A 25946-nucleotide genomic window follows, 5' to 3' on the forward strand; every position below is an offset into this window, starting at 1 on the left:
GTGTTCAACTTTTAATAATGCTTCCAGGTTCCAAGTTGGTTATACTAATTTTCTTTTCTATCATCTATGTGTAAGATTTATTTTCCTACAATGACTTAGCTCTAGATGTATTAATATCTTTGCCAAAATGGGTATTCCATTGCTGTTCTTATTTGTATTTTTTTAATTACCAATGATGTTGATCATATTTCAATATGGTTATTATTTATTTGTTCTAGTCTATAATTGCTAGTCCTGGTTCTTCACTGACTTTCCCTATGGGTGTCTTTTTCCTTTCCTATGTGCAGTAGTTCTTTGTCTAGTTAGCATTTTCACAGGTATAGGGGTCATAGAAAAAATACAAAGCAAGTTAAATGGGATTAGGACTATAGGTGTTGGTTTGGGGAGGTAGGAATTGCAATTTTATATAAGTGATCAAAGGCAGGGCTCATTGAGAAGGTGACATTTGAGCAAGCCTTGCAGCGAGTATAGGAGTGACCCATGTAGCAAACTGGGGAAACAGTATTCCCTGTCAACGAAGTCAGTGCCAAGACACTAAGGCTTGAGCTTGCCTGGTATGTCCAACAAAGAGCAAGGAAGAAGGGGTGACTGGAGTAGAGGGAGCTAGAAGTGAGGCTGTAGCTCATAATACTAGAAGTAAAAGGGAGTCAACTCAAGGAAGGCTTAAGGGTATTAAAAAAAATCTTGTTTTTTTTCGGGGTGCCTGGGTGGCTTAGTCGGTTAAGCGTCCGACTTTCACTTAGGTCATGATCTCGCGGTTCATGGGTTCGGCCCCACGTCGGGCTCTGTGCTGACTGCCAGCTCAGAGCCTGGAGCCTATTTCAGAGTCTGTATCTCCCTCTCTCTCTGACCCTCCCCTGCTCACGCTGTCTCTCTCTCTCTCCTAGAAATAAATAAAAAATATTTTTTTAAAAATCTTGTTTTTTTTTTATTTTTTGTAGTGAGCATAACATAATGTATAGAGTTGTTAAATCACTATGTTGTACGCCTGAAACTAATATAACATTGTGTATCAATTATACTTTGATTAAAGAAAAAAATCTTGGCTTTTATTCTGAGGAGATGAAGGTTTTGAACAAAGGAGTGATATGATGTGACATATTTTGGAAAGATCCCTCTGGTTGCTGTGTAAAGGGAGGTAAGGGAAAAGGCATGGACCTATTTGGAAAAGAATCACAGTAATCTAGGCAGGGATGCTAGTGGTTTGGACAGAGCGGTAATGGCGATGTGGAAAGAAAAGATTGGATTTTGGGTGTAATTTAACCAGGAGGAGGAAAGAAAGTGGGGAGAGTGAGAAAGGGAGACAGAGAGGGAGGTAGAAAGAGAGAAAGAGAGAGAGGGAAGAGAGTTAAAGGATGCCTCTAAGGTTCTTTTAGATTAAGCAACTGAAAAAAAATGGAGTTGTTTTTTACTGAGACAGAGAAGACTGAGGGAGGAACAAATCTGAGATACTTAGAGAAATAGAGTTTTGTGGGATTTTTTTGAATCTCTTATTTTGGATGTCTCTTAGAAATCTCCACAAAGACATACCTGTAGTTATGTTCATATACGATATGTATCATGTATTCATATGATATTAATATGACTTGATCAGATTTAATCCTCACCTTAAAACAATAAAGACGTTATAATTATTGCCTGATTTGCAATTAAGTTAAATGTAATGATGATCAACTTTTTCCTGAAAGTTAATCTACAAATTATTCATTATTGTCAGAGGCATTTTATCATAGACGCATGACTTAGTGTTTTGATCTTTTAAATACAAATGTATTTAAAAGTGTTGAAATGTTAGACTTGGATCTATTCTGGGTTTTTCTTATACTAAGCCTCTGAGGGCACAGAACTATCTAATCTTGTATTTATGGGGTTGCCTTTTGACATTTTGACTCACAATAGAGATAAACTTAAGTATTAACTCCAAAGGGCAGAAGAGCTAAGAACAAATGAGGTGGTTAGGTAGAGAAAAGTCTTCTCATTGGAAAAGAACAGTCATGGAGGTTCACATTAGTGAGAATATCTTGTGCATGTGGTCTGGGTTTTTGTTTTTGTTTCTTGTTTCTTGTGTTTTGTTTTGATTTTTTCGTGTTTTTTAGCATAGTGAACTATTGGCAATTGAAAAGATGACCCTAGATGTTCAGAGATTTGTTCAAAAGTACAAGGAAAACAAGCACAGGATGAGTAAAACGCAGTGGTCAATGATGTATTTTAACCTAAAACATAAAGAAGACCTTAAATTCTGACCATTATATAAAAGGAACTTTTAAATCACAAAGAAAAATTAACAAGGTAGGTGCTATATTTCTTTAAATCTTACTCTCCACATTATTTCATAAGTTTAGTGATTTTTTTGAAGGTCTAGTGATTGTTTAAGTGTTTTATTTAACTGTTCCAACACTGAGTTAAGATATTAGTGAATGAAAACAACAATAACAAACATGCAGATTTGAGGCAGAGTTGACCACACAGAGGAGCAGAGCAATTTAGACTAGAAAGCCAACCCTGGGTATGGTATAATAAAAGTATACTTGGTCTTTGTCCTTAGCAGACCTCTTAAAACCCTTGGAATTTCCTGAGTGGTTAGTCTTGTTTTTCACAGGGAGCGCCTTTTGATCACACTTATATTTATCCTAATGAGGTGACTCAAGGTGGGACTCCTAGAAAGCTTTGAGCTGGCTTACCCAGAGGGCAAGAAGCCCCAGTACTGGCTTCCCCCCACCCTCATACCTTAGCTATGCATCTCTTCCTTTTGGCCTTTCCTGAGTTGTATGCTTTACAATAAACTGGTAAAGGTAAATAAAATGTTTGCTTGCATCCCGTGAGCCATTCTAATGAGTTATTGAACCTGAAGAGCAAGTAATGGAACACTCAAATTTATAGCTGGTCAGCCAGAAGTACAGGTGGCTTTGGGGCTTGTGACTGGAGTTCAAAGTGAGGTCAGTCTTGCAGGGAGTTGGTGTCAGAATTGAACTGAATTATCAGATGCCCAGTTGGTGTTGGGAGAACTTGGTGTGCAAAAAAATCACTCATTTGTTGTCAGAAAGAAAGAAGTCACAAGGGATGTAACTGCTGTTTCTATTAACCCAAAGTAATGAACCCAGAGGAAATAACAAGGCTCCAAATTAGCTTTGTAAATTCAGATCAGTAAAATTATGGCAAATCTCATGCATATTTATTTGTGATTCTGAAGCTCCATAAAATAATTGGAGAAGAATCAAAATTCTGTATTATTTGATCGCAAATGGGGTGAGATAAATATCAGTTACATCATTTTGTTATGTGATCTTTATTTGCTCATTCAACAAATATTTGTTAAAGTTTTCTATAGGCCAACAATTATCTTAGATGTTCCTTATATTTGTTAATGTAAGAAACAAGTCAGTGACGCATTTTGGGGTATTACATATAACTATATCTAATTTCACACGACTGCTTCTAAGAGAAAATTACTGAAATTTGAAAATATTCTTAAGCAGTCTGTTTTCTATACCATAACCTAATTTGATTTCTAACTGGTTGTTTTAAATAGATCTGCATGTTTATTGACTGTTTATTATGTGTCATAAGCTCTAAATGCATTATCTTATTTAATCCTCACAACTATGATTATCCACATTGGAAAGATGAGAAAAATGAAAATTTTAGAGAGATTAAGTAACTTACATAAAAAGTGTGATTTGAACTCAGGCAGTCTGACTCAAGAAACCACATTCTTAACCACAATACTGTTTTTAAGTAGTGTCATTGAAATAGTAGATGCCCTTTTCTTGTCAATAAATAAGACCTCTGCTATCAGCTTTGCCCAAAAGGGTAGGCACGTTACCCTGAGCCATTGATGATAAGGGGTTCCAACAGCCTCTAATAAATTATGCCATATAATAATTTTAATAAAGATTACCACTGTATAGAGATGAAGTAACTCCTTGTACTCTAGAGCATTTCTAATAGTCTTCCATTGAACTAGGCTTGATAATCATATCTTTGATGATAATAGCACTTGTGTCTCTAAGGAATACTTCTCAGTAAATTGCCTGGACTTCTAGATGCCTATTAGATATTAGCAGCTGCCTAATCCAAATTTCTCTGCACATTCTCCAAAATCCTTACAGATCACCAAGAAGTGCAAATAAAATCAATAATAGGAATCTGCAGCATTAATAAGTATCTTAGGCTCCTCAGGCTTCCATGACAAAATACCACAGATTGGGTTGATTCAATAAGAGAAATCTATTTCTCACAGTTCTGGAAGCTGGAAGGCCAAGATTTCTTAACAGTGGCAGCCCTGGAAAGGCACCACCGAGCAGGGGGGGATGAGACTTGGAAGGAAGAAGTGTCCTGTGGAATTTGGTGGTGAAAGGATATAAGAAAGCAAGTGGTGGAACTGAACCCTAGGGAAATAAAATCAGAATATATGTCATCCTCGAATACATCAACTACCAAAGAAAAAGCAGTTATCTTTATCAACAGAAGAGGGTTCTCTTGAACTAAGAAACCTCATAAGACAGCCTCACCATATCTACCTAGAAACACCTGCTATTCCCAATCCAGAAAAATGATTATAGAATGACAGGTAACATCCATTAAACCTGAAAGAAGAAAATAGAAAATTACAACCAAGAGGTTTTAGCTGATGAAAATATTCTTCAAAACAACAAACACAGGGCACCTGGGTGGCTCAGTTGGTTAAGCGAGTGACTCGATTTTGGCTCAGGTCCATGATCTCATGATTTGTGGGTTCGAGCCCCACACTGGGCTCTGTGCTGATGGTGTGGAGTCTGCTTCAGATTCACTCTCCCTCTCTCTCTGCCCCTTCCCTGCTCTGCCCTCTCTTTCTTAAAAATAAATAAACATTTAATTAAAAATAAAACAACAAACACGAAACGGTAGAAAACTTCAATAAAACACCTCCTCCCAACATGAGGAGTATTGAGTATTTAGTAATACTCATCTAAAAATGAGTATTTTTAGATATAAAAGAGGACCTAAAATCATAAATTCAGAAAACTCAGGACAGAAGTGAACAAAAAGCACAATTTAAAATCAGATATGACCAAGTTCAGGAAAGAAACTGAAGAAACGGATGAAAATCATCTCATAGGTGAAGTCTAAATTACAAAGTATCCAAGGGAGAAAATATCTGATGGCAAGTCTAATAAGATGTTTTGAGTAGAGGAAACAAAAATAAAATGAAAGTCTCAGAAAGAAAGTACTAAATATAGAACAGCAAAAATGACCCTATATACAATGGATTTTCCTAAATTAAGAAAAATAAAATAATGGAGTAGAACTATTGTTAAAACTATAATCAAAGAAAAAGTAAAACTTTAAAGTTACTGTTGGAAGTGCCCACCATATACCTTGGAAATTACAAAACAGAGTCTAGCAAAACTGTTTACTTTTAAAGATTCAGAAAAAATATGTTCGTCTGGGAAAAAAAATACCAAGAAACTTACAAAGTTTCTTGACTGAAACATACAAAAACAAGGCAAAAATGACACCGATTTTTTTAACTTAGGAAAGTATGAGTAGAGAATTTTGTATCCAGTGAAGCTGCTTTATATGTGTCACAACTAAAGGAAATTTTGGTAAAAAGATTGTTGATGAGTATTAAAATAGCAGATCTAAGAATATATCCAGAACTAAAACAAAGGCGAGAACTAGTATGAAAAAGTGTTATGTAAATTGTATGTGTTCTGACAAACTGAAAGTAACTTAGAAAAAAAGAAAAATTGGAGAAGGGAAAAAGTAGAAATTAGAATAAGGTCATTGATTGCTGCATAAGTTACAGATAGAAGTCCAAGAATATCACTTAAATTGGACAAATAGTAGAAGCCTAATTAAGGAAAAAGATCAAGGGAATTTTAAGAGTTATTAGCATAGAATTAGTCAACTAGTAAAAAGAAAAATTCAAGTTTTCCGAAGAGCAAAAATAAGTACCAAACGTAAGCAAAGATGACTAAGAGAAACAAAGTAAATCTAATATTAATGTTAACATCAAATAATAACACAGAATTGAGAACAGGCTCACTGGTCTTATCAACAAATGGAAATGGGATTAACTCGGCTATTTAATAAACAGGATTTTCAATGTGGTTTACAAAGCAAAACAAATCTATGCTGAAGAAAAGACATTGTAAAACCAAGTAATTCAGAGAAGCTAAAAGTAAAGACTGGGCTAAGGCTGAGCAGGCAAATGAAAGCACTAAGAATGTTGGGATTGAGATCAGTAAGGCAAAATTCAGTTGCAAAGTACTGAGACAAATTAACACTCTGAAATTAATTGGAAGTAAATACATTTGATAATTCACCTATCTCTGGCCATTAATTTGAAAATGTCAGATAACATTAAGCCTCAGATGGTATCTAAACACGGAGTCTCACTTATAAACTTATTCTTATAATTGATCTTGACGTACTTTGTTTCAGAAACAAGCAGTTAAACATTATATCAATAAGGTATAGAGTACATACGAATCTAAGTATTCTTTTTCTTGAAGTCCTGTTAAAATCCCAGAAATGAATTCTTTAAACTATCATTAGCCCACAAAGACAAAGAGAACTGGGAGAGGAGACAACAGTAGATGAGAGTTTCTTAATCACTTTCTAGAAGAAGAAAAGAAGTTGCAGTTGAATTATTGAGGCACAGGAAGTTAAAACCAGTGTCTTTAAAGAAAGAAGCCAGCAAGAAGTGAGGACAATTTGCCCCAAGGAATTTCTGAGAGGCTAAGCATGTAAAAGGGCTAAACAAAAAGTGGAAAACAAGGGAACTGATTCAGTGTCTGATTTTGGATCATTTGAATCCCTCAGGTGTCTTCCCACAGGCACCCATGCAGCCTGGCAACTATCTTTAACACCTGGTTCGCATGGCCAGAGGCTGATTCTTTTGGGAAATAAAACCAAAAGCCTCTGGGGTCAGGGATAGAGGCACAGAAGGGGGCACAGAGGGGGGGGTGGGATGAGAGGTTGCATAAAAATCTACAAATTAAACTGTAGTAGTCCGAGATCTCTTCCCTCATTTTTTGCCCAAAATACTTATAACCAATCATATATCTCAAGATTACACACTTGGAAAACTCCTCGCTAGAAAAACCGAACAGCCAGAAAAGATCCAATGATCAGAAGTTCTAAAGTGGTAAGGAAAATTCTAGGAAGTAAAGCTGCACTGTAGGCCAAGGAGTAACAATCCAGATTGGAGGGCTAACAAGGAGTTCAATACCAACAAGGAAGGGTATTAGAAAAAGACAGCATCTGATGAGATTGGCTGTAGAGAAAATATCAGAGGTAGGTTGTCACATTTGCTAAGGAGGCCTAATCGTAAGCCAACCAACTGAAGCAGCAGAGCAAATTTTAACTCAAGTAAGGGAAAATATTCTTAGAAGAGAAATTTTGACCATTGTGAAGTAGTACTTGGTTCAACAGTGAATAATATTTGGAGCAATACTAATGCAGAAAAAATGACTCTCTTTATCCCTGCAGAGAAGTTAAACTGGTGTTATTTTGCTTGAGAGAATTGTGAAGCACATATCAAAAGTCTTGTAGTTTTCTAAATTTTCACTCAACACTCCCCTTTTAGGAAGTTATCCAAAGAAAACAAAAGTGAATGCGCAGAAAAATTTAAATACAAGTGTGCTCATTATAGCATCGTTCCTAATAGACAAAGATTGAATTCAAAGTAAAAGTCTCAATCAGTTATAAATAAACACTGTAATAGTTATATAACTGGATACTATTGAGATAAATATTTACTTGGGAAAATATTTATAATATACCCGTAAAAAAAAAGTTTCAAAGACAACGTTTTGCTATGGTCTTATTTAAATTTTTTTTGATGTTTATTTATTTTTGAGAGAGAGAGACAGAAAGACAGAGTGTGAGTGGGGGAGGGACAGAGAGAGAGGGAGACACAGAATCCTAAGCAGGCTCCAGGCTCTAAGCTGTTAGCACAGAGACCCTCACAGGGCTTAAACCCACAAACCGTGAGATCATGACCAGANGAAAAATCTATCAGCAGTTATTTGGGAGAGTGGGTTTAAACCTGAGTTTTCTTTTCTTTCTTTTTTGTCTGTATATATAAATCCTTTTACATAAATACAGCAACTCTTAGATTTGCCACACACAGAAAGAACTAACAGATAGCTCATGTTTTAATATTACCATTAGAAAATAAAAACTACTCTTTCAAAAAGAAAGAGAAAGTCAAGGAGGATAAGAAGACGGCATGGTGGCAGGTTATTTTGTAAGGACCAGAAAATGGTTCTTCTTGGCATAAGAATATAGCAACCTTAGGGGCTAAATTAATCTCCAGGTGTCCCCTTCCTCAACAAACATTTTCAGGGCACTTACTATGAGCTACTCACTGTTGATCAGCTCTTTTCCTATTAAAAGTACCTAACCATTCATCAGATAAGACATGGAAGCAGTTGGAAATAAACAAGAATCACATACTTTTCCGTGTAGATTGTAACCTACTCTAAATATAGACATCAATGTGAAAAGACGTTCTGAGCTGTGTGAAATAGTAAAACAAATGTAAGTCTGACTATGAATAAAAGCACCCTAACAATGTCACATTCAAGTATTAATAGTGACAGCATAGAGTGTGAAACTTAAGTTTTGCTGCTAATATTTATATTTCTTTTCTTGCTTGTGTTCTAAAATAAAGTGTGATAAGGTATAGAGCAAAATGAAAAACAAATTTAAAGGCAAGGAAGCCACATGGTTTCAATCTTAAAATAAGGTTTATTTTGTTTTTTAATGTGCTGGTATTTTCTGCAACAATTGAAAACATTGCTCAGTTAGTATAAAGAGAATGATGGAACTTACACGGTTAAAACAATGAAAGCAATTGTGTTCGGAAAGCAGATGTCCTTGGCTTAGAAATATTTTCTAGATGTGAAACAGAAAAATAAATCTCTAGTTCAGTTGCCTTGCAAAGTGAGGTGATGTGTGATGTAAGTAATTACAATCCTAACAGAGCAGTATATTCAGAACATAAAGTGGCAGATTGAGTATTATATCAACATAAAAATTAGCAAATGATATAAATGCCTGAGTGGGAAATAAAAATTTATATCAAGCAAACTCTGAACATAACATGTCTACTCTCTAAAGTAAACCTACATTTGAACAGAAGTAGATAGATTTTGAATCAGAGGCCTATCAGAGATGAAAAAACCCCAGTTCACTGAGGTTTACAGTTCATTTAAATTAAACATTTCTATGTTTAATTTATATAAAGGAATAAATGAGAAAGTTTTAAGCCAAAACCAAGCTGAATTTTCCAAACTCAATTCCCTTCTTTTTTTTTTTTTCATTATTTTATCAGGTACTTTATTTACATAACTTCTCGTCCAAACAGCACAAAAGGAATTGTGAATTTGTTATTGCCAAATTGCCCTGAAAATCAGAATTTTGCTAATGCAGTACCTTCCATTCTGTTACTTGGCTTTGAACTGGGTCAAGTTTGAGCTATGAAAACTAACTTACTGGATCTGTGTATTTAATTACCACGTTGGAGGAGATGTCTTTAGCTTAAATTCTGAAGCCTTCAGCACAAAAAGGCAACTCTGTGAGTTGTCAAACAGAAAGAGCTGCCAAATGGAAAAACTTACAGATAACTCATTCAGCTGGCTGTGTTGTCTGTGACCCATCCCCGGATAGACCTCTAAGCAAACTCTCTCTCTCCACAGTCAATATCAAAGACATTTCTATTAAGATAAAAGCTGGAAGGGGCTCCTGGGTGGCTCAGTTGGTTAAGCGTCCGACTTCAGCTCAGGTCATGATCTCACGGGTTCGTGGGTTGGAGCTTTCATGCTGAAAGCTCAGAGCCTGGAGCCTGTCTTTGGATTCTGTGTCTCCCTCTGTCTCTGACCCTCCACTGTTCATGCTGTCTCTCTCTCTCTCAAAAATAAATAAAAACAACAAAAAATTAGGGGAAAAAAAGCTGGCAGATCCAGTCACCAGATACACAGATTTCATGCTAAGAGGCAGAACTAGTCCTTCCCAAGACTGGTAGACTCTTTGGAGGATTCTAACTTGATATTCTTTCCTACAACATCTCCCCAGCACTTCCTAGGACATAGTAGGAATTTTACAAGTGATTGTTGCATTGAATCAAACAAAGAGTTTATGGAGACATAAGGTATTAAAAACAGGCAGAACAAAAGATATATTTTTAGGCATTCTGTATAAGCTAGGCCTTAGAAAATGAAAAGTCTATGTTTATCCCATGGGTGTTGTTTACTTGAAGAAGCTTTTCCAAAATGTGCTTTATAGAATTTGCTGAAAGCACAGTTTTCCAGAAGTCCCCTGCTTAAGTCTCTGTGAATTTATCCATCCAATAAAAATTAATTTTACTTACTATGTTACACATAAACACATAGTTGAGATGCCGCTTTCTTTTTTTGGAAAGAGAAAAGACTTAGACTATTGTCCAGAAACCCAATAAGACTTTGGTTTTTATTAGTTTGAATATCTATAATTCATGAAAAACTGACAAATTTGTTTTGTGAACTTTAATACTGAAACTACTTAAAGCATGACTAAGAATTAGTAAAATTTATGAGAAAAAATGATGTGTGATATTCTGTGACTCATTAAAACTACTTACTCAGCACTTCAACATCAATTTCTCTTCTACCCCATGAAACAATATGAATGGACAGAAGATAACCTCTGTTTGTCCGAGAAGGTAGATGGTCCCACTAACTTCTCTGCAATGTGGACAGCAACTATATAAATGGCCCTTTATTCTACCTTTCCAAAATACTTAATTTAAGGTCAGGTAAGAAGGCAGTTAAAAACAAAGAGGCCAAAGGAATTGTAAAAACGCTGATGATATCATAAAAGAGATCACTTTAGCTTTCGCTCACCACATATGTAGTCTTGCTCCAACAAAACATCTGCCTGTCACCCCATAAACGTCCCTACACTTCTCTTCCCTTTATGAGCAAAAAATGGAGCTTTAAGGGACATTTAATAGCCAGCAGCTGTTTGGCTGCCAAATACTGCATCTGGAGGGGAGTGTAGCATTCATATGGAAAAAAAACAAAACAAAACAAAACAAAAAACAAAAATCCCAGCAACTATTGCTTAATTCTCTTTCTCCCTTCCTTTCTTTCTTCCTTCCTTTCTTCCTTCTTTCTTCTTTCCTTCTTCCTTTCTTTCTTTCCTTCCTTCCTTCCTCCTTCCTTCCTTCTTTCCTTCCTTCCTTCCTTCCTTCCTTCCTTTCTTTCTTTCTTTCTTTCTTTCTTTCTTTCTTTCTTTCTTTCTTTCTTTCAGAAAGGTGATGGGAAGGGCAGAGAGAGACGGAGAGAGGGAATCCCAAGCAGGCTCCCCACTCAGCAACGGAGCTGACACAGGGTTAATTAAACTCATGACAGTGAGATCACGACTTGAGCTGAAATCAAGAGTCACAGCTCAACCAACTGCACTATCCCAGGTGTCCTTATTGCTTAATTTTCTTAAAGTACACCAGTGTTTTGAATAAAGAAATTTGAGTACTTTGAATATGAGGAAAAACACAGGAGTTCCTTAAGTGCATCTAAAACCAGTACATTGTTCCCAGAAAGCAATGAATAACTGAGATTGTATTCTATTGTGTTTAGTACATAGGTTGAATGAGTGCTAACACAAATAAGTTTAAGGACAAGTAAAAGACACTTCATGAGAAGTTACCATTCATTTTACTCTTCTGAGATTACCTATACTTGAGGCTATAATGAATCACGGTAGTTTTCCTTGCTAGGTTATAATTTACTGAACACATATTTAATTTAAAAAATACAATTCATAAAATAAAATGTTAAGACAAGGAAACATCTACCTTAGAAAAATTAAGATGAGGGCCCCCAAGGTGGCTCAGTCGATTAAGCATCCGACTTCACTCAGGTCAAGATCTTGTAGTTCGTAGGTTCAAACCCAGGACCCTGCTTTAAGTTCTGAGTCTCCCTCTCTTTCTGTCCCTCCCCTGCTCATACTGTCTTTCTCTGTCTCTCAAAAATAAATAAACATTAAAAATTTTTTTAAAGGAAGGAAAATTAAGATGAGGAGTTAGCAGTCTAAAAGTACTTCAAAACAAGGATGAATCCAGGATCATAATATGTCGAGTGGGATTGCTTTTAAAATTTTTTTCTTTAATGTTTTATTTATTTCTAGGAGAGAGAGGGAGACAGCATGAGCAGGGGAGGGTCAGAGAGAGAGGGAGCCACAGACTGAAACAGGCTCCAGGCTCTGAGCTGGCAGTCAGCACAGAGCCCGACGCGGGGCTCGAACCCACGAACCGCGAGATCATGACCTAAGCGAAAGTCGGACGCTTAACCGACTAAGCCACCCAGGCGCCCCGGGATTGCTTTTAAAACAATATGCTTTGAGATCCTCTTAAAGGGTAATGTAAAAACTATAAAATATTGTATTTACTTTGATAACTCCTCACTGGGATCAGAGTTGTTTCCTCCACTCTTTAACTTTGAAAAAGAAGCTTGATATGACATCTGTAATATCAATACATAGTACTTCAAGAGATGGCAAATTATATCCCTGCAGAACCTATAATCTTTCAAATAGAAAGGAGTCCACGCAGGAAAGCAAGAGGAAAAGATAATTCAGCACTCACTATTCTGTTGCTGCCCTGTTGCCTCTCATTTCCCTTTTTCCTGCTTTCTTTTTCACCTTGCCTGAGACAAAAACAGACTGTAGTGTCTGCCTCATCCAGTCACCCTTCTTCTGGATCCTGAGTCATAGCCACCTTAAAATGTTAACCTGAAAGCTATCTCTTGGGCATTTCAAATTACTGTTAAAGACCTACCTCTCTCTCTCTTTCTCTCAGAAATACAATTTTTTTCCTACCATAGAAAAAATATGTTAACTACTAAATTCTGTGTAATTTTCATCATAGGTAAATTGAGAGAATCTCAACATTAATGTGCATTGCAGGAGCAAGCAACAGAATAAGACGCAAGAGGCTAGTGATTCCTTACGATTCTCCGTATGAAGAAAAGCTTAGTCCCTACCTCTTTGCAGAGTGAATATACTGAATACAAAGCTAAGGATATACATATCTTCAAAACACAGAAACAAAGGATTTGACTGCCTTCCATCCTTACTCTACTTCCTCCTTCCCTCCTTCCTTCTTTCCTTTCTTTGATTTTCTTTGTTCTCTTTTAAACTGGTAAAATTTGACGAATATGGGCCTCTGCTACCAAATGAGAATGGGTATCATATTTCCTAAAAAACATTCAACATTTTAGATTGTATTCTATGCTTCTATAATATCTGTAGTATCTTAGAGGTTCATCCCCAGAGTACTCCTATGACACAAATTTATATTTGTGTCAAATTTATATTTTACTTACATTTTATAAAACTGTACGAAATGGATCAATGCTCTTTGCACACCTACTGTTAAAGTAGGTTATACTATTGTATGATAAGTTCTTTGTCTTGAGGTAGATAAAATTCTATAAGGAGACAAAGCTTACACACAGCATAGTTATAGAATAATAAAGAGTAGTACAAAATAAAATGCTAAAGTTACACAATTAAAGGATAAAATGCTTGTTATAGATACTGGTTGTGAGGAATAAGAGAAATCACATTTATATATTTATTCAAACTCCTAGTCTTTCCCCTTGCCAATTTTATTTTTTTTTTTAATTTTTTTAAATTTTTATTTATTTCTAGGAGAGAAAGAGAGACAGCGTGAGCAGGGGAGGGTCAGAGAGAGAGGGGGTCACAGACTCTGAAACAGGCTCCAGGCTCTGAGCTGGCAGTCAGCACAGAGCCCGACGCGGGGCTCGAACCCACAAACCGTGAGATCATGACCTAAGCAAAAGCCGGACACTTAGCCGACTAAGCCACCCAGGCGCCCCATCCCCTTGCCAATTTTAAACACTATAGCCAGATTAGCCTATTGTCAGTCCCTGTTCAAAATTCATAATGGCTCCCCTTGTGTGCTGTCATGGTTCTCATATTGGAAGTATATATAAACCCCTTTTCATGAATGGGTTTTCACAGATCAGGAACCCTCAACATATGCCTCAGACCTAGGGGCTTATGAGAACCCCAACTGGAAAACAGTGACTTACGAACCTGAGTCTTATTATTTCTTTAATAATAAGTTTATAAGTGATAAACTTTTACTTGAAAGAAGTTTTGTCTTGATAGAGAAACATTGGCCTACAGAATAAGTTCTTGGCTATTTACTGTCTCACCCAGGATGTGTTTTGTATTACATGCCAGATGTGGAAGCCACAATGAACTACTCCCTTGTTCCTACACAAGTCCTCAACTTTCCTATGAGGGCATTTTCACCTTCAGCCTAGAACACCATTTCCTTCTCTTTTGTATCTTTTCTCCCATCTTCTTTTTGCCAGAAGTTAGGCCAAACAACTCCTTCTTCATGCATCTCTTTACATCCACAACAAGGATTCTCACCTTCCTCTGATTGCTCAGAGCAGCCTATCTGTGCCTCACTTATGAGGCAAACACTGAATGTATATTATCTGGAGGTATGCGCCTGGCTTTTTACTTGTGAGCAGCAAACAGCTAAAGGGTAGTGTCTGTACCTGATTCATCTTCTTCAAGTAGCTAGCAAAATATCTTGCACATAGAAGGTGCCAAATAAAAAGTCAAAGAAATAACTATATAGGTCAATGAATAGAAGGAGGTTTGAGACAAGCCATAAGGCGTTGATAGAATGTGGAGTGACTGACATTGGGATTTTTTGATAAAGGATTTAGTAAATTTCTCACCCTATTCCTGAACTAAGGATTTAATTACTCAGGAGAGAAGATATAGCTACTTCTTCACCTTATTAGTAAAATAGAGTTGTTTTCTAGGAGAACATTTTTGCTATTCAAGAGAAATTATCTTAAAGTCCAAACTTGCCAAGGGAAATTTACCAAATACTTGGAAAAAAAAAAGTAAAACCTCCATAAGCTACCATAATTCTTGCCCATGAGATAGCAATGAAAGAAGATGTGTCCAAATGGTCCACACTGTTATCCACCCTGTTTTTCTTATCTACTCTATATGATATAATCCAGATAGGTTCTCGTCTACTCATAATGCACTCATCATCTCTGACTACAGAAGCGCTCCACTTAGAACATTACTAGGAAAAGCACATATCCTCTAAATAAAATGTCATCATTACCTTTCAGAATCCTCTTGCTGATTGGTGAACATTACCAGTCTCTCTTCGCGTTTCTCATTTTTGTTTATGCGTTGTCCACATGGGATCTGAAAGACAAAAATATGAAGGACGTGTGGCTTGGATGTGTCTCAAGGGAAGATAAGCATGTCAGTGACTGGAGGAGAAAACCACCTGGTAAATGCATTTTTCATCAAAAATGTTTTTATTCTCATGTCTTGTTTTCGGCACCGCCAATTGTGAGAAAACAGACCACAAACTCGCCTTCTGCCTAGTTTCAACCAAAGGTAAAACGTTAGGTATAAACATTAAAGACTCAGTCTTTCAGTTAAAGAAGAGTCTTGTGACAGGGAGAAATTTTCCAGGAGCAGGTAAAAGAAGGCTGGACATTTCAACATAGGTGTCATAAACTGTTAACGTTGTCAGACTGACATGTTTGTAGTTCAATTAGCCACAGCCCAGGAATGAGTTTTCCAGCAGTGCTTCATGACCCATAGACACCGAGAACTTTCTTCTCCCAACACCATTCATTCCAGCTTTTTCTCCAATGAGCGCTGGTGGTTATTTCTATGATTTTCAGATAACAGGGGAACTGGTAATATGGCCATTAAAAGAGAAGAAGGTAAAAAGAAAAAAAAACAACTGTATGTAAGACACAGAATTTTTTTTTATGTCACTTCTTTTTCCTATTAATTGCAACTTAGGCATCAAACTCCGGTCCAACATTACACATACGTCAGAGTACCTCATGGGGCTTATAGTAGATTCTTGAGAGTGAAACATTTAAATACTCATGTATGCTTTAAAAGTCAATCCCTACAGGCACTTAACACATTTTAAATGCATCTGGAAACCACTAATTGCTGTGATCCCATTAGAAAATTCAGGCAGTTCAGGTCTGTGGGAAACACAAGCCAGCTTGTTTGAGTTTTATGAGTTTCTATTTAATTATAACAATAATCAAAAAAAAAATTTTGTTAAAATGATCTTAGAAGGATTTGTTTTAGCTATTGGCAAGCTGTCTGTTCATAGTGTGGGAGGGTGGCTTTTTTATTTTGTTTTGTTTTTAGCTTGTGACAGCTGTTTAAAAGTCATCTGTTACCACCATGGTAGCCAGTTACTAGATGAAAGCAAATGTCTTTCAGGACTGTTGTAGAAATTGGACCACCAACTAGTCAGCTATCTCTTAACTATGAAATTTTGCAAGAGTGCCCAATTGTTTTATATGGCACTCTGGAATTACTACACAATTCTTCAAATGCATCGAACAGTCAGACAGATGAAGTACTACCTGACAAAGTGTGACTTGCATAAGTGCCTATACTGTAATTTCTGGAAGACTTTTCTAAATTAAATTAATCAATTAATTAAAATACATTTGCAGAAAAGCTGTTTTAAGTGTCTTCAATGCTTTCGTTGGTTTTTAAAAGTACTTTTTAAAAAGTGCTAATTTCACAGAAGACTGGAAAGGACACAGGGAGTCCTGGAGTATCAGAGAATCATAGAATTTGAGGCTGTAGAGAATATTCGGAGAATTATGATGCCATCACTTTACAAGAGAAAAAAACAGAAGCTTGAAGACGACAAATGATTCGGTTAATTAATGGCTGATCTAGGATTAGATGTCAAGCCATTTGAACTCATAGTCTATGATTTTCTACTGTTGTTATAAACGCACATTATACAGATTAAGTTTTAAGTTTGAAATAAGGAGAGATCTCATTTTAATACTAAAATAATTTGAAAGTAGCATAAAAACTTTACATTATGAATGAAACCTAATAAAAATATATTTCTCAGGCAAGGATACTGTATTAATTCAACTAACTCTGGTGGTAAACAACCCCCAAAGCAGTATAAGGAGGGGTAAACTTCCAGATTTAGAATTTTGCACTTTAAGATTCACAGATAATACCTCTGAGACAGTGGAAACACACAAGACTGGTATTATCTCAAAGGTTTTAGTTTACTGAACATTGTATTTCCTTTCTAAACAGACTTTTCATATGCTGAGATTTTACACTTGTAACAATTCTGTATAGGAAGTCAAAATATCAAGTAGTGATTATAAAAAAGCCAATAGCCCAAGCATATTATAACTTCCAATAGTTTAACCATTTCCACAGATAGAGATACTTTTCCAATGGAACAGTGACAAAGAAGACAATCAGAAAAAGACAGCCATTAAAGGACTTCTCTTTCAAGTGGAAGCAAATAAAATCAAGCCAACTCCAAGGACACAGTGCCTTTCATAATGCCAGCACTTGATATGTTTTAATCATAGAGAAAATGAACAACTTTAGAAGTGTCAGAAGACTTAGCAAATATATATGTGCCTCTGAACTTTATCTGCACTAATTACAAGTAAGGGTGATATGAAATGGTAGGATAAGGAATTCTACTGAACTTCCCTCTTCTATGGTTTTTCACTGAGTGAAAGCACAAAACCAGCCTAAAAGGGAGGAAATGGATTTCCTGAATTTTTATTGGCCAGTGTGGAGACATGAAAATGGGCCAGAGCAAAGCCACTACAACAAATCAGCAGACATGGCAGTCAGAACTGCCACTCCCAGCAGCACACTGAAGTTACCTTTGATTATTATTCATTGATTTCCTATAAAATGTGTAACTCAGGGGCACCTGGGTGGCTCAGTTGGTCAAGCATCCAACTTGGGCTCATGTCATGATCTCATATTTCCCGAGTTCAAACCCCGCATCGGGCTCTCTGCTGTCGGCATGAAGCCTGCTTTGGATCCTCTGTCCTCTCTCTGCCTCTCCTTCGCTCTCTCTCTCTCTCTCAAAAATAAATAAACATTACAAAGAATTAAAAATAAATAAATAAATAAAATGTGTAATTCAAACATTTTTACCTTCCTATCCATTTTAAGTATTGGAAACAAATTCTAAATGGGACAACCAAGTTAGACATAGAACATGGTAGACTTTCATTACAGCAAATTGTGCCTGAATACCAAACAGTAGGAAGATAAAGGAAAGATAAGGTATCTCATCCTTTTTAGCCTTATGATTTAGGATTTAAATTTTAACCAAAAGATGTGCAATTAAAGACCATAAGATAGACTACCTAACTGGCTGACAGCATCCCCTAAGCTAAAGGCAAATACATTTCTTTGTTTTCCTCATTTGGTTACCCTCTTCGTCCCTCTCTCTTACTTCTCTTTTTAAGGAGAGGTTTTTTTTTTTTCCTACTGCTCAAGAAGCAGCTGTTGCTCTCTGTTTAACGTAACCAGAAGATGTCCTGGATTTTTGGATGGATTTCAGTAAATCAGTGAAGATCATAAGCTATTTGATTGTTTAAGCAGAAGTTTATACAATCCACAGTTCCAAAATAACCCAACGTTAGAGGATAAACTTACTTTTGGAAGTAAACCAAGTTTTATGAGATTTTTGCCATTTGTGGTGACAGCTTTTAATACACTTGGATTTCTAAAGTCAAATTCAAGGACTAGGATGTGACTAATACCAGTCATAGTCAACTCTGTAAAAATAGGTTTTACAGACCTTGAAAATGTCACATTAAAAATTGCCAGAGAATACTTCTGCCATTGTAGAAGTTTTTGTGTTGGTCAAGCTTCTGCTATAGCATTGGAATGTATCAGAATGCATGTATAATCAGAGGCATGAAAGCTTTACTTAAGACAGAAAAAACTTGAAGCTGACAAGGAATTTTTATCTATATAAATGCTCTTTCCTCTAGGATATACAATGTAGAACTCATAATTCTTAACTATAAACTGTTTCCTTCCAGTATCCACCTATACTAAAGTCAAAATCAGATGTTAATTAGATTCAATACATTTAGGATGAAATGTTCCAGGCAAGTACTAAACCATCATGAAAATCACTATTCTTACATCTACATATATGATAAATAATAAATATTTTATATGACAATATGCTTCCATACATACTTATATATAAAAGTGATAATACTGATGTTTTTTAGAAATGAAATTTTGGTGTCTCATATATAAAAAAGCTTTCTTATCAGTTGCATAAGAGACCTACAGGTAGTCAGTTGATCAAAAAACTAGTTAAAGTTGGTACTCAAGAAGAATAATATATTGATACCATATTAATTTATTGTAACTTAAAATACCCAGATGTACTTCAATTGCCAACCTCTTATTTCCAAGTAGGAGTCTACTCATGGTATTCTAGCTGGACTCGAGGCCCACAACAAATCCTCTGTGAATTCTAGTTTCAGTTTCTTTACATGGGAATTAGAATTTTAAGATGTTTACAAAGCTATGTGAAAACAATGCTTTTAGATCTTTGTGATCTATGTCTAATTTTTTATATTTCCTTCACCCACATCCAATTTAAATTTGGCAACTCATCTTTACTGGATGTTTCAGTTAGCTTGCTTAGGAACAACGATTCTTTTATCTTTTTTGTACTGTTTTGTCATCAGCTTATAGAAATTTTACTTACACTATGTAATTGGAAGAAAAGTAAGACTCATAAATACTTGGGGGAGCAAACAAGGCTGACTGACTCTTGGTATAACATACCACTCAATTTTGGAGGCAGAAATAAGTGAATAGCATTCAGCATGCCTTGAGTGACAGTCTGTAGATTTTGCACAGAGAATGGGCAGCAGGTTAAGACATGCTGAGCTGGTTAAGTGGAGGTTAGAAAAAGAGCAGTACTTTCCATCAGGAGTTGGAAAATCCTGCAGAGTCAGGAAGCTAACATAAATTGGTGTTTCTTGTTGGTAGGATCTATGAAGAACAAGTAAATGAATATCCTGCTTAAAGGCTTTAAAATTCAATTTTTTAAAGAAAGAGAAATAAAAAACAAAACACAATGCTACTTAAAATTTGTCCATTTTCTTTCAGAACTTATTGTTTTTTCATTACCTTTTGTAACTGCTAAAGCATGAGTTTACTTGATGCCAATATGCAGATAATAATGTGTAACACTTTCAAGGGGAGAAAGCACCAGATTCAAAACTCTTTTTTTACCTTTTTTTTCTGGTCCTAACTCCTAAATTAACTAGATGTGAATTAGTAAGCATAATAATTATTTTCTCTAGGTTTCAGTCCTCTTCTGTAGAATTAAGGCCTGATTAGGTTAGATCTAATATTTTTTGAATTCTAAAATTCTATGACCATGACTATCACTGCCAAATATTTACAGTCAGCATGGGATGGTGACCAGGATCACTACTAGATTAATGCTAAAGGCAGGAGTACTATTACCTCTGTATTTGCCTCCTTAAGCAGAATTAAGTGGCTTATACAAAACTCAAGAATAAGTTTGGGAGCTAAAGGACCAAAGGAAGATTTCCTTATGCTTAATGTTCTTTTGTATTGTCTGGTAAGAAATAACTTCAAGAATTTTATAGGTTATTTCCAATGCTTGCAAACCACTGGTAATAGCATCCTTCTTACCTGGACCATTAGAGTATCATCTTAACAGGTCTGCCTCTTCCCTCAGCTCCCCTCTATCTGCTTTCCACATTGTAGGCATAGTTTTTGGTTTTGTTTTCTTTGTTTGTTTGTTGTTTGTTTTTCAACACACACATTTGACCCAATCACCTCCCCTTTCTCCACCCCCACAATAAAAACACCTGTCATGGTTTTCCATTACAGTGACCAAAGTTCTTGTCATAGCTAAAGGGCTCTGCATGTCTTTTTTTTTTTTATTTTTTACATTTATTTATTTTCGAGAGACAGAGTAAGACAAAGTGTGAGTGGAGAGGGGCAGAGGGGGAAGGAGACACAGAATCTGAAGCAGCCTCCAGGCTCTGAGCAAGCATTCAGCACAAAGCCCGACGTGGGGCTCAAACCCAAGTTGAGATCACGACCTGAGCCGAAGTCAGACACTCAGCCAACTGAGCCACCCAGGAGCCCCAAGAGCTCTGCATGTCTTAAATGGGTTCAATACTGGATACAAGAAGTGATGGTTCTTTGTAGTGTGGGAACAGTTCTGGTCTTGCAAGATGTTTAACATCACTGGCTCCCAATCATTATGATAACTAAGTATGCTGCCTTCTTCTTCATTAACCCAGCAGCACCTTCCAACATCTTTTCTATCACCCATAAGATAATTTTGTCAGTTTCTTGAAGGTGCCAAGCTCCCTTCTGCTATTATCTTTGAAGCAACTATTCCTTCTTAGATTGTTCTTCTCCTTAAAGTAAATCTTTCCCAATTTCCCATATTATACAAATTCTTTTAATGTATACACTTACAACTCTATGCACCTTCCTTTTGCAGCATTTAGCATAATTGTAATTTCCCTAGTTTGATGTGTGGGTGATTACTTGCTTAAGGCCATTCTTCTCCATAAGACTGTGCATTCTGTGACTACACTTTTCATGTTCACACTGAATCTGCAGCACCTAGTGCAGTGCCTGTAATATGCTAAATGTTCCATCAACATTCAGTGAATGAATTGAAGAATATTAATTATGACAGCAGTTAGTTGTACATGGAACTGTAACATTTTTATGACAAAATATGGTTTCCTAATAATGCCTCAGCTTTCTCTAAATTATTCTTTATACCAGTTTCTATGTTTAAGAAACTTTAGCCTCACAGCTCCTTATCAAAGTAATTATATCTCCAAATTTTTTAAAAAGAAAGAAAAAGGAATCCATTTAGCTGGGAAACAGGAACTACAAAACATATTGGGTGATCATAAAACCAATCTAAATTTATAAGCACAAACCTAAGATTCTATTAAAGTATTTCAGATAATTTCTATCCCAAATTAAGCAAATGTTCAAGGTTTTTAAGAATATAATAATGTCATAAAAAATTAAGCATATGTTCTAGATTTCCTTCCTTTATATCCTCTTGCAAGTAAAATTCCTATAGCTAACAGATACTTATGACACTTTGATTGTACAATAGAAGAAGTTGGAAGAAAGGAAAATTACACACCACTCTCATTTACAGTAATGGCTTGAGGGAAATTAAGAATAAGAAAGATTTTTGGCTACACATCGTTTGGCTAAACCAAAAGAAAGAAATACCCAAAAGAACTGCTGGTTTTTTTTTTTTTTCCATTTCATGTTTCTGAGAAAGGTGTCAAATCAGGGGACTTTTATCATCTATTTGCTTCTAAGAAGTCTTTTTGTTTTATAGCAATAAAGTAAAAATCTTTGCCATCACAGATTCTCTATGGCTCAGTCATATCAGGCCAGGTGCACTACTTCTATATGAAAAACTCGCCATCTGGAGACTGAAACTGGAAAAGTTCCTGAATGAGGAGTCAGGAGACCAAGATTCTATCACCAGGATTGTCACTAAACATTCTTGTTCCTGGATAAGGTGTTTATCACCATTTCTGAAATGAGAAGAGATTGAACATTATAGTGGCTAAGAGCCCTTCTAGTACTTAGGTGTTCTGGAATTGGTTATTCAGGATTATATACACTGCAATATCACTCATGAAGCGTATGTCTTAAAGATTCACCAAAATACAACCAATAGCCAATTCTTACCCCACAGAGAGGATTTTATTGTCCATATAGTATCCCTCATTCTGCAGCAAGATAATCGTATGCTTACTCTGGGTCTCTATCCTGCTTAAATTCAGGAACTATTCTTAGAGTGTAGATTTCTACTGAAGAACTTCACTGAGGTCCCTTAAATGATAAATTCACCTGTTTTAACATGTGTATTGTAAAGAGGATCAGATTAAGAGACAAAAGATGTGGGTTCCAAGCTGTCTCTTACACTCAACAGCATTGTGACTTGTGGCAAATTATTTAAACTCTTTGAGCCCCAATATCCTCCTCTGTGAAGTATGGATAATACTTCCTGTCTTCAGAGGGGAAAACATAAATATTAAACAAGAGATTGGATTTGAAAGCCATTCCAATTCACCCTCTCTACAAGGGCATTTGCCTAGAGTTGCCTATTCAGTACTGTTAGAGTTAACTATTTAGTACTAGAGTAACTATTAGTGTGACTATTCAGTAAGTCCTAAATAAATACGGTAGAATTAAATTTTTGTTTAATATCTATAACTCACTGGAAGGCCTAGAGAGAAAGTGACTTTTATGGAACAAGAATGTTATTATACATGTTATTATTTGTGAAAATGGATGATTTTGCTGATAACCATAAAATGGGAGATTAAGGATATGTTATTTGTTTTATGAGAATAGGCTTCAGATGAATGTGTTCTCACCTGCATCAAATTTTTAGCAATATGAGCAATATCAGAAACTCTACTTTCAAAATATTATTGTTGTTGTTGTTATTATTATTAATGGCAGGCTATTGTGATAAAGGAATTAAAGTACACTTATAGTGGAGAGCTCTGAGCAATGTGTAGAAATGTTGAAACATTATATTGTATATTTGAATCTAGTATAACACTAGTAATTATACTTCAATTAAAAAAAAATAAAATATAGGGGCACCTGGGTGGCTCAGTCTATTAAGCGTCCAACTCCTGATTTTGGTTCAGGTCATGATCTCACGGTTTCATTAGTTTGAGTCCCTCGTCATGCTCTGTGTACTGAACTCATTGAGCCTGCTTGGGATTCTCCCTCTCCCTCTCTCTCTGCCTCTCGACCCCNTACTCCCGACTACGTAGAGAACATCTTGAAATTTTAGCAGGGGGTTATCTCCAAATTAATAAATGTTACATAAAAAACGATGCTATCTCAATGTAACTCAAATAAAAATAAATGGAAGACTTTAATTATAATAAAAATTAATTAACAATGATTGAGCTCAGCCCTGAGTTTGTAATCAGTGCTTTCTGTTAATAATGAAACATTGAGATGAGACTTGACCCCTGAACCCTGGATTTCAGCTACAAAATCCAAGCTTTGGTTTTTACATGTGACACTCAAGATCCTCTCAGACTAATTATGCAGTCTTCACCTTAGTCTTATCTTAATGTTAATGTTTACAGTTATATTTTTTCTTTTTTAACAAACAACAGAACAATCTCTAATTAGAAATTCATCTTATTTTTTGACACATATGTAAGTAGGATGAAATTTGTCTACACTTTAAAGTTGAAAATCTTCCTACTCATTTTTTTTTCCAATTATAACTCAAACTTGATTGTTTTGATGCTATTCCAATACTTTATGTCCCTTTCTTCTACAAAAACTCAAGAGAAAAGCATATTTTTCTTTGGTTTAGGCTGAATAATTTTTTTGCTTAATTTAGTGTCCTCAGCTGTTTTGCCTTTTGTAATTCAAAAAATACAAGTTATCTTCCCAGAAGATTTTTGAACACCTTCTCCTGGTAAAGAGTTTTTGAAAAATGATAATGTATTCTCTAAAGCTGAAAGAGAAAAATGAATACAGCAATCTATTAAGAACATGCTGTTGTAACTTGTAAGTGTACAATCTGTTTCAGAGTCACCAGAACATAATTTATTGTATTTATCAATATTTATTCACATCAAAAGGAAACATTTCACTATATTTGTAAAGTGAGATTTAATTTAAAACTATTAAAGGGACAATTTACCTTTAAATCTATTTTATGAATTATGCTGCTTAATATATTTCCTCTTTCAGAATTTATACAAAAGCATAGACTAATTAATTTTGATTACTCACCATAATAATCTATTAACTGTGTACTAACTGCCCCACTGTGACTATTTCTCTGTCATCCAAGGCTTTTTATGTTCTTAGCTCAAGCAAAGGATCCATTTGTTTAAACTGTGCTTTGTGGCCACTAGAATAATTTTCACCCATATGTTGTTTTAATTTTAAAACCATGGGGATACTTAATCTTGGCAGTGTTTTCAAATAAACTTAATTTTTTACTCATTCTCTGCACAATTTAAGTAGAAAGACATTTTTAATTTTTGTCTCTTTCTTAAAGACTTGAGGACATATGTGTATAAATTATGTTTCTTTTATTCTAAGTCATTCATCCTTCATGAAAACAATATTTGAAAGGTCCAAACTATCACAACTCCATTCAGATGGGGAAACAACTGTGACTAACAGGTTTTCCTCTGAGGGATCCTCATTATCTAATCTTAATGAGGATGCAAAGTTCAGGAAATGATAGTTAAAGCACTAAAAAATAAAGCATTGAAGAGCATTTTTTAAAGGTTAACAATTAAATTGATGTTTTATCCTCAGCAGGAAGTATTTAGCTGACAAAGAACTCAGTAAGCATGTTCTGCTCTCCTCCAGGCCCTGGCCCCCACTGGCTGGTTAAAGAGGCCTAGCCTCCGCCCATCCCCACACCCCTCCCGGAGTCCCAATGGTCAAGGGCCAGGAACCTCAACTGACTAGGCGTGTAGAATGCCTGACTGTCCTATGTTATTCCACAGGCCCCTTTGGCACCTATGTGCTTCAGATTCTTTTCGCAGGAAGAATTTAATCTAATATCCAATTTCCCATGTTCAAAAACTATTTATTGTCAAGTCTTCTTTCTGCATGTGTCATTTAGCTCATTAAAATTGTGAAATGGTCCAGGGGCCGCAAATTTCACTGGAGAAGTTGTACTGGAAGCCAGTATTACAGTCATGAAATTGTAGACTTAGTGGAGAGAGAATAGAAGCAAGCTGAGAGGGAGACAGAGAGACAGAGCTTGGAAAGAAAAGGACAAAATGAGAAGATATGTTTCCTCTTCTTTTCTGGATTTTAAAAGTATATTACAATTCTGATTTTTTAAGAAATTCCCTCAAAGAATTGAGGAAAGCATATCTGAAAATAGTGAGTTAACACTGGACCAGTGTACAAATACATGCTTGTCACACATAATGTTAGGGCTGCATGCAAGCCTTATGCTAACAGGGACAGGTTCGTGGATGCTGTCATTTAAAAGAGGG

The 25946-nt window shown here is 35.8% G+C and overlaps 1 long non-coding RNA gene across 3 annotated transcripts in view; it reads left to right on the forward strand.

Annotated features, from left to right (window-relative positions):
- LOC144222300 (uncharacterized) overlaps positions 1 to 25946 on the forward strand; it is a 33537-nt gene that overhangs the window by 2188 nt on the left and 5403 nt on the right. For all 3 annotated transcript variants that reach the window (XR_013332372.1, XR_013332371.1, XR_013332373.1), the window contains exon 2: positions 15162 to 15328. This is a non-coding gene — a long non-coding RNA (uncharacterized LOC144222300). The remainder of the gene's footprint in view (positions 1 to 15161; positions 15329 to 25946) is intronic.

The sequence above is a fragment of the Crocuta crocuta genome, unplaced genomic scaffold, assembly GCF_008692635.1.
Source record: "Crocuta crocuta isolate KB4526 unplaced genomic scaffold, BGI_CrCroc_1.0 scaffold451, whole genome shotgun sequence".
Taxonomy (NCBI): Eukaryota; Metazoa; Chordata; class Mammalia; order Carnivora; family Hyaenidae; genus Crocuta; species Crocuta crocuta.